Here is a 21,940-nt window from a genome sequence, read left to right as displayed (position 1 = left end):
TTCTGTAGGAATTTCTCTTCTGACTTCAAACCCTGGATTGCACCCAAACACAGCACCACACTAAAGTCTCCACCAGAGGGCAGCATACAATCACTTACACCAGCCAACAGACGTCCCCCTCATTGGCCAACATACAGGGAACTGCCAAAACAAAGCAATCACTACAAGGGATATAACTACGGGATACAAAGTATATCGAAAGCAGGTGCTTCTACACAGGTGTGGTACAATAATTGAGCAATAAACATCCCATCGTGCCTAGGATAATGTATTACTGAAATGCCGGGCAGATCCAGTCGCCCATTATTTTGTCTACTCAAAGAAGAGATCTCTGTCTTTGAGAGAGGGCTGATTGTTTGGGCATGTTTGTTTGGCAGGAGCTTGAGTGACGAGAACTCCTCAACTTGCTGATGTTTCACAAGGATCAGTAGCTAAGGTGAAGTTGGTATGGAAGTCTTAGAGAAAGACATCATCAACAAGGGCCAAGTGTGGACAGAAGTGCATACTGTTTGTACACTGGTTCCAAATGCAAGAAAAAACAGGCAAACAACTCTGAATCAACATGTGAGCAGGTGGTCTGATGAAAAACAGCTTCCCAAGAACTTTGCAGCGACATTGCAGAGCCTAAAGCCCTTATTACACCTAAAAATGCACTTTCATGAGCAAAGAGGTACAAGGACCACAGGCAGTAGTCGATTGAGCAATTGAGAAACGTCATACGGTCAGATGACTCATCCTTAACCCTGTTCTCAACAAACAGATGAGGTCTTATGCAGCGTTCACCGAAAGCAGTCCACAGTGCTCGTCCCCCACAGTGAAGGGTGTTGGAGGCTCTGTTAAGGCGTGAGGTACATTTTCCTGGCATGGTTCAGGCCCACTTAGAGGCTAAGGTAAATGCCAATGAATACAAAGCCATTCTGAGTGATCGTGATCATCCTAAGAGCATTGATGAACATTCAAACCAACACAAAGCATGTACCACGGCTGTCCCAGTCACCAGATCTCAGCCCGACTGAGCACTCCAGGGAGAATCTGGGGCAGCACCTGAGAGCGTTTTCCACTCCCATCATCAAAAACCAAAACCAAACGATGGCATTTCTTGTGGAATTTCTCCTCGCCAATTAACTCCCAGACACTTGCAGAGTCAACGCCAAGGCGCGATGAAGCTGTTCTGGCAGGCCGATGGCGGCCCAGCGCCCCGTCAAGACGCTTTTTGTTGGTGTTTAATTTATTTTGGCTTGTACCTGTGCGTTTGCCCTGCCGCCCATCTTCAGTTTCTTCAATTACAGCTCCAAAACCATGAGACAGAGTTTATTCACTTGTCTCACCACGTATTCCAGCCGTGAAATTAATTTGCACGCTTTTGCCTCCCTCCAATAACACCAGTAGTTTTGTTGCTGTTTTGACCTCTTTCTCTCCAAGACAATGTAGACCTTTTTTTTTATGGTCACAACAAAAGTTCACTTTCTGACTTCTGAAGCTGCCTGTGAAGAGCAGGGTGATCCGTGACCTGTCTTTAAGTACAATTTCCTGTGTAAAAAAAATCCCCTAATTTCTTCTAACTCTGCTATTAGCTACCATAAGCATGACCGGGCCGTTACCTTTTGTTTGGGCTCCCTTGAAACCACTATCTATTAGGTGGCTCAAATCAAATCCCTGCAGCCTGAGTTTAATAAGAGAATATTTTGCTCCTATATTTTAACCTTGTTATCCAATATCCTGTCTTTTAGTCCTCAGTGTATTTTCAGCACACGGAGTGACCCTGCTAGGGAGCTAGTGCCGGTTTAGAGCAGAGATCTGGGATCCTGCCTCTCGGAACACAAGAGTTCACTCAGGAGCTTCGTGGACTAGCAGCTTTGTGCTGTACTGTAAAATTTGTCTTAAGCCACAAAGGAACCAAATAGGTTTAGTGAATGTTGCATAGATGAGGCTTAACAATTTACCACTGTTGAATGATCAAATCCACCATCATTTTTTGGTTTTAGTCTACTTAAGCCACACTTGGATGTCAGACAGACTGCTCTGCATGGGGCCTCACCTCTCTCTGACTCATTTCTCTGGAAAGTTCACATCTCAATTATATCACCTTGGTAGAAATCATTTTGCCGAGTTTTCTGCACGTTTTCTTAGCTTGATTGGTATAAACGTTATTACTATTACAGCGTCATGAAAACTCCTCGGTGGCTGACGGATATATGATTGATTGATATCAGAAAATTGATTTAAAGGAATTGAATTACCGGTACGCACATTTTCTGAACTGCAGTTGATTTCAGTAAAGTCAATATAACGGTGCTGCTGGGTTTTCAGGAATTAAGAAATACAGCCTTACACTGATGGCCATGCATTTCTGAAATTATGCCATACATTTTGAAAGGGTTTCATGAGCTCATAAAATTTTCTCTGTGCATAGGAGAGTATGTAATCCTGTGAAAATGACCGAAACGGAAGTTACCCAGCACCAAGCACTCCAAGGCCAGAGAGGACAAAAGAGGGGAAGGACCGGACAGTACTGTACATCTCATATTGCAGACATAATGGTCATGTTACCGGCTCATTTACTGTACTTCCCCATCTCAGGAAAGCTCTACCTCATATCTGCACTAGCTCTAAGGCTGTTTGGGAGACTTTTAAAGTGGAGGGAACTAGAAAACAAAGCACAATCCAAGGACATGGAGTGCAATCTTGAAATGGAAAACTGAAATGGGAAGGGGTCGCTAGCTGAAATGTTATTTGGATGATAGCCTGCATAAGAAAGGAACTGTGTTTGGTTTCTCATTGAGAGTCACCAGCAGGGCTCATTGTGATAAGAAAATAAGTCTAATGTTACCTGATCTGGTATAATGTGGACCAATTACCACTCCATTGCACTTCATTACAGGACTGTAATAGGGCCGGGGGTCAGCGCTTGAGATGGAGTGGCAGAGGAAAATTGAGTCGTCATTGATAATATGATAAAAACTGACAGTGAGAGGCCCCTCCAACAAATTATTGAAATTTACAGTTGATAGGGAAACACTATAACCTCATTTGGTAAGCAGCTGGCAAGCACTTGTGCAAAGCAGGTCCTCCAACACAATGAGAGTCTTATGGAAGGAGGGAAATCTAAAACTATCAGAGAATAGTTTTAGACTCCTGCTCATTGGCGTCTGGCACAGGGTGTGCATGTATTCAGTTTTTACCAATATCCACAGTCAAATCAAGCCAGATGCACTCCTCTATTGGACGGCATTTTACTCCATAACAGGTGTATTATGTATGGAGACATTCTGTGAACTGGCATAACCCACCGTTATATGTTGTAACAATATTGTGTTGGCATAAAAACCTGGCAGGACCACCAAATCTGACTGACATTTGTTTTCATTGCTACTGTCTCTTGACAGTGGAACAGAGAAGTGTGGAGGCTAACAAAATATCAAAATTCACAGGTTCTGTAAAGCATTATAATATTCCTACGTATTGTATATGCTGCTGGAATGGTATGGCAACCTTTTGTTTGCCTCAGTTAAAGTGCCTCCATTTGAGGCCCCTTGAATAAATAAATCAAATAAACCACCGTCAGACATACATTTTCAATCCATCAAGGTAATCAGATTCTGTTTACCTGAATGGGAACTATTCTAAAATGTTATTAAAAACTTAAATGGAGTTTAGGTGTGGAATAACTAGGCACAGGAAATGATGAGCAAACAGCAGGATAAGATTCCAATTACTATTAAACAAGCATTGCATTGACTAGTAAAGAGGAAAATAGCTCTGACATTTTCCACAGCGGGAGCTCCCATCTGACAGGCTTTGTCGTACGAGAGCACGGCAAATTCAATTCATAGGCTTTTAGACATGAGGTTGAGGTAGTCATTGGCAAAGCTGTCTCTTAAGCTGTTGCTTAAGGGTGCTATTTCAATTACTTGGCCAAAGGTCAAGATCCAAATGTGTGGTTCCTAAATGGTTGCTGACTAATTGCGTGTTAATTGTTGTCATTTTTAAACAATTCAAGTATGGTAGTTCTGATGGATGGAAGAGGAATAGCTATAGTATATATCGAGGGCTTGGAGCCAAAGGGGCGTAAGTGCGATTTTGGGCGAATATGAGTATTATATATCAATTGAAAGGTCTCAGTGAGATCTTTTCAGTGCCAAAAGGACACAACTGAAATCATGACCCATAAGTTTTAATTAAACAAAAACTTTTGACACCAAGCAAAACCCCACTTTTGACACTGAACAAGCATTGTGGGTAGAGGATTCTAACAGCACTTAGGTCAACTCAAAATGCATGCTGACGTAAGTAATGCTAGCATGGCAGCATGATCACATCATTTTTAGTATCCTATTCATATCCTAATTAATATTCTAGGTCAATATTAGATGAATGTAAATATGTTAATATTCCCATGAAATACTTAGGCGTATAGATTCAAAATGTTATTTTATAATGTTAGGAGTGTGAACTGGTCAAGATGAGCTCTGATAGTAAGACTGCTGGTAGCTGAAGTTATGAGGAGTTTTACAGGTCTTTGAATGTGTCCCAGGACACATCAATAAGTGATGTGTCCTGGGACACATACAAAAATGTATTATACTAGCAAAAGAAAAAAAAAGTAGTAGTTTAGAATCAAAAGTAGTTTCTTATGTCTATAGAGGTTTATTAAAAAGGTTTATTCAAAGTTTTAACAGAAAAAATGTATCAATCAATTTGATATGTTCCATGTAGCCTATGATTTTAAAGGCCTTGGTGAAAGTTGCTGAGCATTACTTCAAGATAAAGATATTCATTCTGATCTTGTTTTATATTTCAGTGTTGATTGAAGTGTAATTGCTAGATTTGTATTAAAATGAATGTGTTTTACAATTGTTTACTTACATACACCCATATTCTGCATGGCTGTATTGGGACAATGTTTGTGCCAAAAAGGCGTATTTCACTCTTTTGCCATTTTTAAAAAAAAAAGTTAACAAATATAATTCAACTTAAACGGTAGCAGTATTGTTTTTATAGTAATGCTCAATCTGATAAAAACAAAAAGTTAAAATATTGTGCTTAGTATGTGGTAACGGCAGCTGATCCAAGTTCCTGTAAAATCTACTATAACGCACTTACGCCCCTTTTGCTCCAAGCCCTCGATATGAAGTAAATAACTATTAACAATATATCATTATATTATAAAAGCAGAATCACACTTTCCCACAATTGTATACTATGGTCCTGCCTGAGAAATGAGGCAATATATGTTCAAACGTGTCTTTTCCTCCTCACTATAATTTCACTGGAGCGTTCACAATACGTCCCAACATTAAAAATTCAACAAGGCCATAAAGTCATTACCTTGTACTGTAGGAAATATAATTTATGAACCATTTAAAAGACCAGTTAAGTTAATCTCACATATCTAAATAGGCAATATATTGAAAGCATGCTTCATTGATCAAAACTGTTGTGGAACAACTTATCGAGCAACCATCTTTAACTACTATTTAAAGATCATTTTGCTTTCATCTACAGTCTCTACTCAGCTGAAATCACTTCGACATGATAAGACAGTCAATTTGGATGTCAGCTTTGGCTACAGTAATCACACTGGCCAATAGATAACTGTGACTTTATTTATTTATATTGCGCCCTGTGCGTGTCTAGTTGAAGATAATAGTTTCATTTTCAAGAGAAAGTTTGCCAGCTACCCTCATTGTGGAGTAAATGTGACAGATTTCTGCTTCATTAGGATTCATCGGGCTGACAGAGATGGATTCATAAGATGAATCAACAATAGCAAAAGCAATATGCAGGATTCCATGAATCTCTTTAGTTGCCTTGTGCTGGCTTAAATGCACGTTTTACAGCTTGAGATTTGCAGATCACAGGTGACTGCAAATGAATGCAGATTAATACGTACACTCTAAAAAGTGAGAGTTCAAAAAAAGTTCATCCAACATGTCAAATGTTCCTCAGAGAGCCTCGTGAAAGAAGAATTTTCTCCATTCACTGGATTCTTTCAGTAACATTTTGACCCTTTGATTTCCAAGAAGAAACTGAATTGCTGAATGTGTTTTGAATGGCATATTTAATAATAATTAAGGGTTCTAGAGGTACTTCAGAGGTGCTTTTAACAACCATAGGGGGCCTCAAGGGTACAAAAGATGCCTGTAAAACTCCTTTAAAGAACACTGACAAAGATTATAATTTATTTAAAACTGCTGGTGGATGACAGAAATTGAATAAATGTACCCGCATGCTTTTTGATGTTATTTGTTTTTACTGTGTTGGACATATTTATGACTCACAGGCTTTTTAAAAGGAGCTATCTTTGTTTAACAGAACGTATTTCCTATGACAGGGTGAACAGAGCTGGTGAATTAGCCATGGCTGCATCTGGATATATATTACTGTAAAAACATTCCTGTGTAAATGGTTTATGAATAAGCGAGACATTGCTGTAATAGTAAGTGCCATAACACTTACTATTACTATTGATCTAATGACTCAACAGGACTTATACACACTCTGTATATTTGATTCAGATGTAAGCAATTTTTGTCATTTTGTTTTTTTTTTATGTATGTTTTATGTTTATATGTAAGAGTACATGCCATGTAGCTTTCAGTAATGACTGTTACTCAGAGTTCAGATTGCTAGCAGCCAAATATCACTGTGCTATTGTGCTAGCTCAGCTGTGGTGTTGTAGCAACAGACAAGACAAGTGTGTAACCAGTTGTTGATGTCACCCAAAAGTCCCAAAAAAGCCAATGTGTCTCTGGTCCAAACATAAATGGACTTCAGGTGACTTGGTCTCTTGAGTTGCTTGCTGTGAACAGATGTAAGGTCAGTTCACTGTCTCCTTTTGCCCCGAGAGCGACACACCTTCACATCTAATTTCAGCATATCCTCCAGTGTACTTCAGATTTTTGGACATATCCCTCTGCGGCATGCTGTGGGCCTTCTTGGTGGATTCTTGATGATATCAGACTGGTCTGTCTCCAAAAGTTATCTGTGGCCTCTTGGAGACTATCAGTGACAGACTCCATTGTTTTGCTGGTTGGCACTAGGCCAGGCGGGGTTGTTTGTCTAAGTTAGCAACAGTAACGACGGGGGGTGGAACTTAGCAATAGGTCACTTATAGTGCTGTTTCATTACATATGGCAGTCAGGAGTTAAAGCAATACTGTGTTAACAATTGAAACAGATTAAAGATTATTTTATGGCATTTCTGCTTTATCAGTGTGCAGCGGAGAGTGACAGGAATGACGAGGGAGAGAGTTGGGGGATGTCATGCAGCAAAGGTCATGAACCATATTCTAACCCACATCATGAGCGCATGGGGAGCACTTTAGCCACCAGGACACCTCTAGACTGAAATTAAACTGAGATTAAATGAAGACATCCACCCTGATTTTTTTATCACATGGGTTGGTACAGTAGGATTCCTGGGTCCACCTGCACTGGTAGGGTTTCTTTGAGAAACCTATAAAGGCTCCTTCACAGTTTCAGTGTGAACAGCCCATAAACGGATCCTTCTGGAACATTTCTTTGGGCTTTTTTAAAATATCACAGAAACGTTTCCTACAGGGACCATTATAATGGTTTTCTGGAAGTCACCTAAGGGGTTCAGCAAGTATTGCATTTGGAGGAACTGCTAAGAGCCTCCAACAACCTTTAATTCTTATAATGAAAGTGCATACTTATGAAGATATTAGATTATAGAGTTTGTTGATACCACCACTGCCAAAGAGGAGCATGGCTTTGCACTTCCACAATGAAGCACAAGAGGTCAGAGCTCCACTGCAAATACAGTAATACACCCAGGCAGCTCAGCCACAGCTACTGTATGCCAGACATGCACTGTTCAGCGTTATCACGAAGGCCATTGCCTGAAAGATGTGCATTGAAATAAGTTTGCTTAAAACATCATTACAAATCCAATTAATAGTGTCATTAAACTAGATGAGAAGAGTGACAACATTGTGTGATTTGAAATTCCCTCAAATTATAGAAAGCCTAAAGCTGAATACCAGGTAGCAATCTGACTTGTCAGTGACGTCTAAATGTAGGGATTATTGATAACAACTAGAGGACGGTACTGCTATGGGTTTTCCAGATTGACATCAGTTACACTACTGTGATACACTGACAGTAATTATCAGATCGCTAAAAAACACTTCCATCTCAAAGTGAGGTAGAGTTTTTACTATGTGTAGTTGCTGCATATGACTGACTGTAGTTCTAATACTGTATTAATCATTTAGAATTGGATAAATATTAACAGAGAATTCATCTTAAATTTCACAAGCTGTAACTTTGAACTCACTGTAAATTTATCTTGCCTGGGTTGTTTTTTTTTTATCCAAACTCTTTGTCCACAGTCCTTGGCTGTATCTGTACACATGTCTGTCTCTCCTAACCTCCCACTTCTAGCAGGCTGATAATATACCCAGCCATCATTCATGACCAGATCAGCAAGGCAGAGGAATTTTCCTCATGGAATTTACCAGCTGATCAGTGAAATCAATCTGCATTGCGAAAGGTTTCTGTTAATGTTAAAGGAGAGTTTAAGTGAATGAGGAATCCCGGGTTAATGTTATTGACCTAGGCTAATATACAGGATTCAAAATGTACAGCCCTTGTATTGTAGCTAATAGGCTTTATGACAAATTTGAAAATGCCAAGTATATTGCTGTATGTATCATTTGGTGTATGTTGTAAATTTATTTAAGGCATAAAGTATTTTATTTGTTAATAAACCAAGCATGCAAACTAACCCAAAACAGCAGACTGCACTGAGTTGTTGTCAAATGGAAGTATTTCAGATGGAGGCAGGTAATGGAAGATGATTTTTGCTTTTGTTTTGTCAAATTGGTTAGAGTTAATGTCCTTACGTTCCAAGACAGTTGCATATTGTGTAAAACAGCAGGCTGTATTTTCATTAGGATACAAGGATGAAGGATCTGCCATGAGCTCAACTCAGGGAAAAGGTCTCAGTCTGTGTCTTCAATCTTGTCAAGGCGGATATGAAAGCACCAAACATGTTCAACATTTATTTCATGTGACAACACAAATTCGTCATTATTTTTAATTTATTATTATTATTTTTTTACCTATTGGACCTCATAGCAAGTCAAATCTGTTGTGGTATGTCATTTTAGATTAAATTAACAGGAGTCATTTGTCATTTCTGTTAATGGTGCTGTGAAACAGTATGTAATGAAGTTTTGTTTTCTTACAGTGAACCTCTCAATGGAGAAGTAAGATGCCTCTAAACAGAAGACAGGAACCTGCGTCGCATATCCGCTCCTTTTCTTTCTCCAATCTTTCCTGTGACTCTATGGTATAATATATAATCAGAAATAAAAACAAGTAAGACAATTTGAAAACAAAATGAAACAAAAGCTGATGCATAAAGACGTGTCAGCTAAACAAAGTTACACAGTAGACAATGCAGAGGCAAAAATCAATTGGATAGAAAGCATTCATTGAAATCTTTTAATGTACACCTCAGTTCTCATGATATAATACACTTATATCATCAACTTAGATATCAACTTACCATGGATAACATTTAATTTCGATTTGCAACACTGTAATTGCTTAGCAAAGTAAACTGCTTCAGCTTGCTAGCGTTAGCTCATAAGATTTTTTCATGAAAAGATTTAACTGCTACATCTGTGAAGTTTACACAGTCTCAATTCTGACCATTAACCTGGGCATTTAAGAGTCAAATGAAAACACATTTATTCAAACAATTATACCAATTTACGGCTAAAACAGAATACTCAAATTTAAAAAAAAAAACTTCTGGCAGATGAGAAATGGGTTTCATGATGGACAACCATGGCTGATTTTGATTAATAGTAAGTTACATAATAAAAAGAAATACAGTCGGGCCTTTAACCTCTCCATAGTGCTCCATCCTACTGGGCTTATCAACATTTTAATAATATCTACAACAAAACTTTTCCAGCAGATAATTTTGGTGCACTTGTAGATCCAATGCCTCGCACAAACCCCATGGGAATACATGAATACCCTGTTAAAGATAATCTGTTGTCTCCTCTTGCTGTCGGAAAACGTCTTCGACTCGACGCGCCATTCCCATTTTCTCCTCCATCATTGACAGCATTGACACTGAGAGGATTACAAGCTAAATCAATAAACACCACTGGCTTCATGAATGAGTGCAGGTCTCGGTGAACTGATACCTTCACACCGGGTTAGGTCTATTTACCTGGGATACCAACACACAGCGGGATCTCTGAGGCCTAAACTAATTGATGTTCAATACTCTATAGTTAAGATTACAGCTTCATGTCACTACCCTTAACAAGGAGAAGGCACCTCAGTGCTCTGCAGCACAAATCCACATTGTGTTGGTCAATAACTAGGTGAGCAGCTCAGTGATAAAGCAGGGATTGATGCATCTTATATGAAACTATCCAGACATCAATGTTTATGTTATCTAAAACAAAAGAGCCTTCATCACCTGTCCATCCCTGTTCATTCTCTTCCATAAACTTCATACGGATCCCAGTTGAGAGAGATAGTGCTAATGTACTATAAATGGACGTCTTCAAACCAGATATTCTTCACTTGCCGCGACTTTAGCGACTTCATATTTCCATTTGCAGTTGGAAAGTAGATCTCTAACTTTCAGCAAATGGCATGGGACAAGAGGAGGCGAGACTGCCGACCAGACAGACGAGCGTTCCACTCTCCAGCTCTTAACAAGCATAGTAATACATCAGTCAAAAGCAATAATTTTACTATTAATGAAATTCCAATTTGCCTTCAGTGCATTTCACGTTGACATTTTCCACATTGCAACAGTGCTTTGATAAAGTTTTTAAAATGCAAAAACGCATCTAAGAGGCTAAAGACCAGCCCGGGTGTCAGCGTGCCTGGCAGAGGACTATGGTACTTAATTTTTATCGCCATGTGCCCGGGGCATTGGAAGCCTGAATGTTAACATTGGCTCCATTTTCATTATCATCATATGATTATGGATTTTACTGCATTTAGCTGATAATACAACTAGGAGCTCACCTTAAAAGAAGTTGCTCGAAGGTTTCATTTCTGCCCAAATGAAATTTTCATTTGACAAACAAGTATAATTAGGCTGCACTTCTTGTTCAGTGTCAGTCTGTTTTCTGATTGAACTTAGACCAATTTGCTGCCACTAAATGAGTTTGAATAATTTCCATTCTGAATGTCTCGGGGACATTAGCTTTGGGAGTGCTAAGTGGCAGCATGCTTTTTGAAGTTGCTGATTATTTGATGCCACCCCCTCTCTACCTATACGTTTTTGAGCTTACTTCAAAGTTAACAAGGAAAAAAAAAAAAGCTCCACATAGCCTACCTTGGAGTACAATGAGAATTTAAAAGTGTTTTTGGCCAGGTCTGCGAGGCAAAGTGAAAATTACTTTAATAAGTGTGTAATACACTTCGTTAGCTTCAATGCTCTTTGCTTCTTCACTTTATTTCTTTCATGTGGCCACTTTTATTGTACTGAATGAGTGGGATTTGTTTCTGTTGAAACTGTACACCTAATAACTAATATAGCAGTATCAGTTTCATTAAACCTACTAATTACAAATTAATAAATTATGCATTATGAGAACTGCTACAGCTGGCTGTCATTCAGCCTCTCTTTGTAATTGATAAAATGTAACACAAAAATTAAATGTTTAGTGGCCAACATCCATCAGAAGCTGCTGGGAGTCTTTGAATACTTGAATACTCTTTGAAAACATGGTCTATATGCTGCTGTTTGGATGCCACTAAAGTTTCTCTATTTGATTGGATCATGAAATCTCAGACTTTTCTCGGAATAGATCTCAGGTTATTTTATCAATAAAGAAATAGAATAGACTGGATATTGCATTCAAAGCTGCATTATTTCTGCCTCCACTTGACATATTTGTTGTTCGGCTGGCAGACAATTATTCAATAGCTTTTATCCTCACAGAGTATTTATTTTATCTAATACAATAACCATAAATACATTAGGAGAGAAATACTGTTGCAGATTACCTCCTATTAATAGTACTGTAAGCCTCTGGTTTAGCTGCACAAGATGAGAAACAGCAGACCACTATGGATGGCGGAGAAAAGTGGGGTTATTTGTATTTTTTTCCCCTAATGGATTCGGTAGTTGACCTAAAATCAGAGTTACAGCTATTTCAGTAAGGGTAATCCATTCATCCCCAAGAATATAAACACCAATGCGGAAGAAATTGAACTAGAGAAATGGAGTGAATAAAAAGGGCGAGGGCGAGAGAAAAAGAGGATCACAAATAAAGCTCAATGTAGGATTGATGAGAGGAACTGGGGATTTTGACAATGTGATTAAGTAATGGTTTCAAAATACAAACGCAACAGTAAAGAGAGAATTATTTACTCAAGCATAGGAGCACTGCACGTCAATAAAGGGCAGAATTACATTTCATTATCATAAATAAAGAAAGCCAAGTTGTGGCTTGGTAGTTGAGAGGAGTTTAAGAACCGAACAATTATCCAACCCCAGATCCTCCGAAGCAGCATTTTACTGCATCTGCAAGATCATTTTTTATTCCACAGCTTAATTTGAAGATTTTGGTCAGTGGTCATATGAAGTAGGCAACACTATAGCTGAAGATTATTCCTCACAATAACACATTTTACAACATATGATGACAGTCATGCATTGGCACTGAAGAACAATATTTTTCAAAGCATTTCCAGGCTTTTTGTGCAATTCCCAGTCTTAATAAATCCAATCTCAATAAATGATCAAATCCATTTTTCCATACTTTTGGGGATTTTTCAACCCTGCATAGGAAGCCTTTGCCCAGTAACTTCATTTCTTGGCAAGTGGAGACCACAAGAACAAGCTCTATCCAGTTTCTCCATTTAGCTCTGCAATCAGACGAGTATTTCTCAAAGTGGCACTAAATAGCAGAGCAATGCTTTACAGAGGACTATTGAAATAACCTGACAAAGGGCTCAGAGGCCACTACAAAGTGGAGATAATGCTGTGCAAACGACTCAAAAGAGAGAATTACCGTGAATCCAAAAGGATTGCAGCAAATGTCTAATTCATTTGCATTGCATTCATTTTTCCAGGAAATGAAACAACTAGAAAACTTGTACAACAAGCTACTTGCACAAAAATGCACTGCAGTGTCGTCAGTTCTTGTATCAATCGCTCAGTGAATGAATTTGAGTGGAAGAAATGTCTTCAATCAATTCATAAACAAAGCCAGTAGTGGGGAAACAGTGTTTAAGCATTTTTTATAGATTGGGGCTTTAAATCATAACATCAGTGTAAATCTGGTTTGCAACTTTTATTTACACACTTTGGTTCATATGAAGAGGTTTTCTTTGGAGGGGTATATACATTGTTGCATGTCCCAATAAAGTGTAAAATGTGTGTTTTCTCTAAGACGCAGGATGTTTCCTGTGGTTGCTGCATCCAGCCCTCATTGCCCTCATTGTCATTTTCGTTCATATTTGTGTGTTAACCACATCTATGGTTCTGAACTCTGCCCTTCAGCGGTCTGGGTCAGGCTTTCTCCAGTCTGAGCGTGCAGGCATCCAGCCTGAGTGGAGTCGAGATGTGTGGGCTGGATCGTGGGCTTGCAAGCTTGCAAAGTGTTTGGTATACTGCATGTTTACATGGGTGAGTACAGCAGTGTCTGTGCTCAGAAACGGTCGAGACTGTGGAAAGCAGCCCTATAGACAGTTGGGTGAAACATCTGAATTTGCGTAATCCAGCGGAGGGGATAGGAGTGTTGAAAGTGTTGAAATCAAATGCATTCCATTTGTTTCTCCACGAAATGTGCTGATACATTGCTTAAATTAAAAATTGGTTTAAATAAAAATGGCTACGGAACCTAAATAAAAACTTGTTTAGCATGAGTGAATAAAAGTTCTTTTTGTTGACTAAACCCAAAATGAATTTGTGAAAGATACCCCTTAGTTAGTACAGGGTTATCAGAGTTTGTTTTGAGTGAATAGCATGCTGTAAGAGAGATGTAAGAGAACTAAATCATCTGTAACTGTTATGCAAAAGGCTAGAAAAGATTTCACAATGTCTGACAGTTAAATGGATTAAATAAGCCAGCTCAATTGTCTAGAGTTATAATACCATCAAAATATTATTAAATCCATTAGGTTTACAAAAAATACATACCCCAAATAATGACATAATATTAACTACCATTCTTTTTTTTATTCTGGCAGCTCATATGATGATGAATGTTTTTTCAAAATAAAACTATCAATTCTAAAGAACTACTGTTCTTTGCAGGAAGGGTCTCATTGATTTACAAGAATTAAAACACATGATCAAAAAATGACAATGCTATGTACATGTGAAAAACCTACAAGTACCACCTCTAAAGCCAAGTCCTTCTGTGCTATAAGCTTCTATTGCCTGCAGAATGACATCCATCCATCTCTATTTTTCTTCATTGTTGGCTATGTTCAACATCCAAGATCGTTCCACTGCCCTTAACCTCTATGACGCACACCCTGAATGACACATCTTACCCACCTCAATAATAGATGCCAAAGTATGACAACACCTAAATGGACAGTGTGCAACTTTTCATCAAAGTGTCATTGACCCTGGAAACTTAAATAAACTGACGGGCGTTACCTCTGATAATGCTTTGGCCTGCTGTGGTTTAAGCTCCTTGGTGTTATAGTTTATGAGTTGACTTGGCTGCTTGTTCCTTAGCTTACTGGCTTTGTGTGCACCTTTTGAGTATGTGTAGGTTTACTGTAGGGAACTAGACCTTATAAAATTCACCAAATACTGTATGATGTCTCTGTAGGAGAGGACCGGTGGACCAGAGGTGGCATGCAGATGTGAGCAATGAGCTGGAGGAAATGATTCTGATGGTGCCACATTTGTATGTTAACTGGCCCTCAACAGCCTTTTACTATGCGGTGATTTGGAATAATTTATATAACCAATGCTGAGGATTGGAAGGGAAAGCCATGCTAACAGTAATATTAGCACAGAACGGTGCACCAGCATTATACTATTATAATGGCAGGTGCTTTTGAATGTAAATAATGTCATCAGACCAGTGAGATGATCTAAAATAGGAGATTATAACATTTAGCAATTATACTAGTAGTTGGGAAATCAAGGGTCAGGATGGTTACAGATGTTTTTGAATCCCATCAATTGACTGAACAGTGGCAAAATAATTACACTTCTGGTTACTCAACTACCCACTACCATCACAGATATTGGTTTTACTCTTTCTGGGTCAGATCATTCATTCTGACAGTCAGTTCTGGCCCTATTGCCGGCACATATTCCACATTAAACCTTTTGACATAGCAACAGATATGACATGACATGAGCCTGTTGGGCGTGTGCCCAACTGTAAACCTCTAACAAAGAAGGTGTTATGAAGTTATGAAAGAATAACTGAAAGGATAATCACTACATTACATATCACCTAACCTTTTTTCACTATCTGTAATGCAAACAAAAAGTTTTAGAAGTAATTAGAGCAAGTTAGAGATGATTTGTCATCTCCCCTGGTAAGGATTTCAAAAGATTAAATCTCTCTTAACCCACTCCACAAACACAAACAGTGATAAATCCAAAATCAGATTTTGGTATCTACAGCCCACAGTATGCATCCCCATCCATAAGAGAGCTGCTTTGTCTTGGCAGCTAGCACACTGTCACTGGTAATAGTGGGCAAGGCTGTCAAAAAGTTTGATCTGAGCCGTTAGGAGCGCAATGAAAGACAATAAAAGGGAAATATCATAAACTATATCCTGAAAGTTATTTACAAGTTAGACAGATGAGTGCATTTTCAGGCCATTATCACCGAGGCTCTCAAGATCCAAATGGCCTACAGTTTAAGTTACCTTTTCATCATTAATAACAGACCTGATCACATGGTACTGCTTGTGGGGAGTGCATTCAACTTCAATAACCATCGACGTTCCCCCTCCACTCAGATCTATGGCCAAATCCCAGGTGATTGACAGGTGCCAGCTACGGGGCTGTTAGGAGAGACCGTTTGTTGATATAGCCGTGTTTTCCTCTCTTTGAGCGACTGATCTGCAAAGGTACACATAAAGGCCCTCCTTCAGCAATGTACACAGAGCACTTCGAAAGGAGTACATAAAAATGCCCACCGCCCCTACCCCCCCTACCCCTCTCCCTCTCTCCACCGCAACATTAAACAGTGTGGAGGGGGAGGAGAGGGAGGCGGGGGGGGGGGGGGAGGCTGGGGGGACTCAAACAAACGCCGGAGAGTGGCAAGTTTGCATTCGCCCATACCAACAAGCTCCTATCTCATTAACAAACCGCTGAAATAAAAGAGTGCTTTTTTGGCTCACAGCTATAAAAAAAATTATCATAGTGATGATGTTCCTCAGCCGTCAACAGAGCTGTGATAACGTTGTTTGATGATGACTTTCCCATGAATGTTAAGCAGCCGCCGCGGCAGAGGAAAGGAGCTTATCAGCGCCTAATGCCCATCTCTAATTCCTGCCCTTCTTGAACTAGCCATTTTCTAACAGCGTTAACTGTCAAATTTACATCCCGTCTTAATGCCACTAAAGAGTACGGGGGATGAAGAGTAAATGACAGCAGTGTAATGAGGAAGGCAAGGCATTCCTTCTCCCACTTCCTCTCCCCCTCTCTTTCTCTAAGGAGAAGGAGATTTCCACAATATGGGGGCTTTTTTCTCATCCTGTGCCATGATGCCATGATGGAGAGCTTACCTGCGAACTTAGGTGCAGATGAGCTAAATTAGCAGTGGGATCTTTTGTGATGAAAAAGAGAAGGAAAATAGATTTGCTTTTTTTCAATGCGCTGCAAACAAACACATGGCATACAAAAACATCTGATAATGAAGCCAATGGGAAGACATTTGAAAATGAACATTATACACAAATGTCAACAAAGCCATCGCCTTATTTTGACAAATGGAGACCAGGAAGGCCATCTGAGAATGCAATATGACAGCAAGCACATGACTACACATGGTGGCTTCATCTTTTTCTCATGGCAAATATGTATGGTGGATTCCTAGTAAAAAAAAATCCCTTTCCAGCATAATATTTATAATTCTTTTCCAGTGTTTCTTAACTTTGCAAAGAAAAAGAGCTATACAAATAGAGATGTTATTAATATTTTCTGATTAAATTGGTAGCTGCTGCTGGGAAGTAGAGTATATTTAATATCACAATACTGTATTGGCCATCAACAGGCTTTAGAGGATGCTTCTATGTCAAAATGTAACCTCAAAGCAGTGGCTCCAGTTCCTATTCCCATTCTCCTCCACCAAACCTTTCATTTCATGTTATTTGTCTCAGCTGCTTGAAACAACTGAATGAATTATATCAATAATTTCGATTCACTAAAATTGAGTGTTTGGTATTAGCGAACTGACCACTTTAATTTCCTCTTTCTAAATTGGCATTCCCTGCATTAAGTCAATTAAAAATGATGAACTATTGCGGGAGAAAATCACCTCTGACATTCAAATAAAATGAATAGTGAGGAAATTGCAATGGCTTTACTGTGAAAACAAATTTAGTTTTAAATTGATATGGTAAGAGCTTTGATTTATAGCTGTATATAGACAAGGCAGAGGGAAATTATATAGAATGCATGAGTATTACAAACACTCTGTACTTTTTATATAATGTTTTTCTTGATCATATTATTTATTGTTACAATAACATCACCCCATGATCAGATGCTGTTCTATCACTTGCAAGAGGTGACAACAGAAACCCATTGATAACTAGTGGGAGAAAATCCGGCTTTCACTGTGAAATAAGAATCAGCACATCTAACCAATACTAATACAACTAAACTGGTTTATGCAAAAGTATTTTAACAGCATCAGAGAAGCATACAATCTGTCGTGATTAGCGTTTGTGGATGTTTTCTTCTCACTACTATATGATTTATAATTCCTTACAATAATTTAATCGGGTTTCCCAGTGCGTGTGCCTGCCTCTTTGCCAGGGAAGCCTCCATACTTATGCACACTTTTGCTCCTCTTATGCAAATGAGACAAGTTGAAAGTTTCCCAATGTCTGCATGTAATTTAAGATGGCATTTAAGCTTCATACCCTAGATGCTATCATCAAAATTAATTCATCAGGTAATATTTCCCATTATTCAAAGGCATTATTTTATGTCAGGCAAGGTAATGAACGACTACAAGGCCATGCACACAAATTAGCTGCAAAATACAGCATTGTCTTCAGTGTAAATGATACATTACACTGCTGGAAATTAAAGAAAGGGACTATTTCAGACATAAGCACATCAGCTATTCAATAGGAATATAGAATATGGAATAATAGGTGGTGTAAACATCTGTATGCTTTGTTCATGGTTTCACCTGGAGCACTGTCCTTATTTTTTGACTCAATCAGTGAGGGGGGGGATTCATATTCAATATTCAATCTTCATTTTCACACAGGAAAATTGGAATAAAGATAAATAGAAGAAAGGTTGTACCTTCCATCTATGCTGCTATAATCAACCATGCAAGTGAACCTATGAATATGTAGTCCATTTCATCTGAGGGGTCTGACTCTGGTAGGGCAGGCCAGCCATGATTAAATCTCAGCTCATCTGATTGGACCATGTAAAGATTCAAACTGAGCTAATTTCATGCCGATCTGGTTGCCTCCAGTGAAACTATCCAAAAGGCAAGGGGCTATAATGATTTGGAAGGGAAAGAGACAACAGATAAATGGTGAAATAAAGTTGAAGGGCCTTCTTACCTTTGAGAAGAAATATTTCAATTTAAATGTATCATTTTATCAGGGTATAGTCCTCCAGCTTTGCCGCTCTGAGATTAAACCAATTAAACATCAAATATGGTGAACTAACTGCGAATCAACAAATACCGCATGTGCTCCTGTTCAAGGGTTGGCATTTGCAGTTGTTCAGAGACGTTCAGTCACCACCACAATGAGCCAGATCTGCTGCTGAAGGAGGGAGTCTTTGGGTATAGATTCAACACAACCTTGCACTTCCTACATTATGATTTGATACATTAGATGGGAAATATAAAAAAAGTCTATTCACACATCTTGATGTTTTGACCCTCCACTAAAAATCCTGTTGTTTCCAGTCAATTCAAGGGGTTGAAACACTTTCCTAATTCAAAAACCACATGGTACATGAACATAAAAAGGTGAATATTTCAGATGGTGTGTGTAACAGGAGACATTTTGTCCTCCTACCATCCAGAAGATACAACGGCGGTTCGCCTCTGCGATGACGGGGGAACCTTCGCTCTGCAGTTTGCTGTCGCTGAGCTCTGCCTGTGGGCACAATGGATTTGACACAAGAGTGCTGATGAATCTCATCAGTTTAATGTGTTTATGCTTGCTAAGCCCTAAAAGCTTATTGCTGTTCAATGGAGTGCTACAAAGTTACCTAATTTCCCCCCTGGTCCTCTCTCAGTACGCTGCCTCTCTCTGGGTCTCTTGGCAACCCCGACTCCCAATAACACGGACACAGTCTGCAACCTGTGGAAGACAGAAGGCACGCTGTGTCTCAGTGATTTGCGTTATCTGCTAGAGAATAGACCTTGACAGAAATACAGTGAGGACAGATATTACTGTTTTTGCCACCTTAAATTCAGCCCATGACTGTCTCTCTCCCGTTCGCATTGATCCCTTTTTACAGGCTTTTCACAGTAAGTGCTTTATTCTTATCTTTATTGCCCCCACCTCGCCTGTCTCATATTCTAACCAATGGGGCCGGCCGCCTATATGACAGCTAACACCAAGTATTAATTAAAATGTCATGCCTCCAAATCAATATTGTAAAACAGTTCAAACACAACTCATCACGACTGCTGTGATAAGTGCTTTTGGGTGACAGGTGAGTCGAAAGAAAGAGATGCAGGAGAATGGTATGACGGAATTATCCAGGGTGAACATGTAACATTAAAATTTATGACCCCCCCTATGTGTTACTTCATCTCTCACAATTACAAATTATCCACACTGTCACGAAGTGTGCTGCGCTAAACTGACAGATCCATAAGTCAGCAGCAACAGGCCAGGAGGCTCAACGCAAGAACTGTTTAGCTTCACATATCTGACTGCTATGCGTTGAAAGTGACTAATACACACTCATTTGAGAAGGTGGCTGTCAGAGTGGGATTTATCAGCGCCACTAAAATAGCCGTAATCCATCTGATTACGTTCGTGTTAACTCGGCTGTGGTGGGGCAAAAATACACAAAAGGATGCCGGGCGTTTGGCATTAACATACAAATTTCAGTGGATTCCTGCAACACAAGGCTTTTATTATGAAAAGTTCCTCATCAGTAAAGCCAATAAAACAGTGAACCACCGACATGTTTATGGGCAATACTCCAACTATTATATGCGAGAAAATGAGGTTGATTCCAAACTTTGCAAGGTTTTACATGACTCATTGAAAGACATTGTTCAAAAGCAATGCTTGGGATATGGATAGAATGTGACAAATTCTGTCAGAGTAAATATGGTTTAATAAATGAATTAGCTTCATAAATAATGGCTGTAATGACATTTTAGGGGACAATAAGCCTAAGCGTTGTCAGGAAATAGTTGATGTATGAGTTTCATGCCTCAGCGGTTCCTCAAAATGAATAGGCTTGGGAAGATAGCAGGGGCCTGCAACCAGCCTATTTCCTAGAATTATCTACTTGTTGTCAATTTGCACAGTGGAATTACACATGCAAATTGAACTGCCTGCACAAACACCACTTGGAGATGATAAAAACAAATTAACAAAGGCTATAGAAGGAGGATTTATTTCACTGGCTAACCCAGGTCAAGCAATACATGTATTTTACGATTGTGTGTACCCAATTTTGGTGTAATTATATCAGCAAATTATTCTTTGTAATCTTATTATTTTTTCCCCAACCTTCTCCTTACACACATAATTAACTTCCTTCGTATCCTTGCAAAAAAAAAAAAAAAAAAACAATTCGGCTTTCCGCTGCATCAGAGTAACACAGTATAATCTGATTTGGAGTTCATTCCCTTCACCTTTCTGCAGTCTGAATAGCAGCTGGAATGCAGAGGAGGGTGAGAGGTCAACAGTTTAGTGATAGTGTTTAGTGTAACTGCTGGCCAAGGGAGCAGGCAAATCTACATAGCAGAAGTCAGAATGTTAAAATATATATAATCACCTCTTAACATCATCCCTCATATTGGGTAGGAAATTAAGAGTCCCTGGACCTCCACGTTTGCCATTAGATATCTCATTTACTTTGTACACACAGTGCTAATCTGCACTAATGAATTCTGCCACACCAAGCCAGATCGAGATGACTTAAAATTATTACCACTTCCACAGATATGCCTTTCCTCATTTGAGGCTCAATTTGGCTGGCTCGCAAAAACAGTCTGTCACAGTAAGATACTAATAATTAGGGTTTTAAGATGATTAGTTTATCTCTGTGCTCTTACAGTCCTGCCTCTTATCCACCATGGCCAAAACTTAATAAGAGGCTCTAAGTTTTAAACAGCCAACTCCAAATTACCAAGAAATGATGGAAATAATGAACTGGAGCACATGCCAGGGAGGGAGAGAGAGCGAGAGCGAGAGCGAGAGCGAGAGAGAGAGAGAGAGAGAGAGAGGGATGGTGGGAGAGCTGAGAGACATTAATTCAAGTGTGAAATAGAACACAAAGTCTAGTAATCAATAAGGAAATGATTCAGACCTGTAATGCCAAAATTGTTTAGTATTAACAGGACTTTGTGACTCTCATTTACCTTCAGAGGCCGCCATGCTCATCAACTTGTCACACATGTAATTAAAGTCACGATAATGCTGAGTGAGTGATACCAGTTAATGGCTGCATATTTTAGAGGATGAGATAGAGATTTTACATGTTGGAGATGACATTCAATATAGCATAAGCCTTATCGGCCCAGTTTAATATGCATTACATTTGCAAA

Source organism: Centroberyx gerrardi, chromosome 15, assembly GCF_048128805.1.
Source record: "Centroberyx gerrardi isolate f3 chromosome 15, fCenGer3.hap1.cur.20231027, whole genome shotgun sequence".
Taxonomy (NCBI): domain Eukaryota; kingdom Metazoa; phylum Chordata; class Actinopteri; order Beryciformes; family Berycidae; genus Centroberyx; species Centroberyx gerrardi.
Note: the sequence above shows the minus strand (reverse complement) of the source record.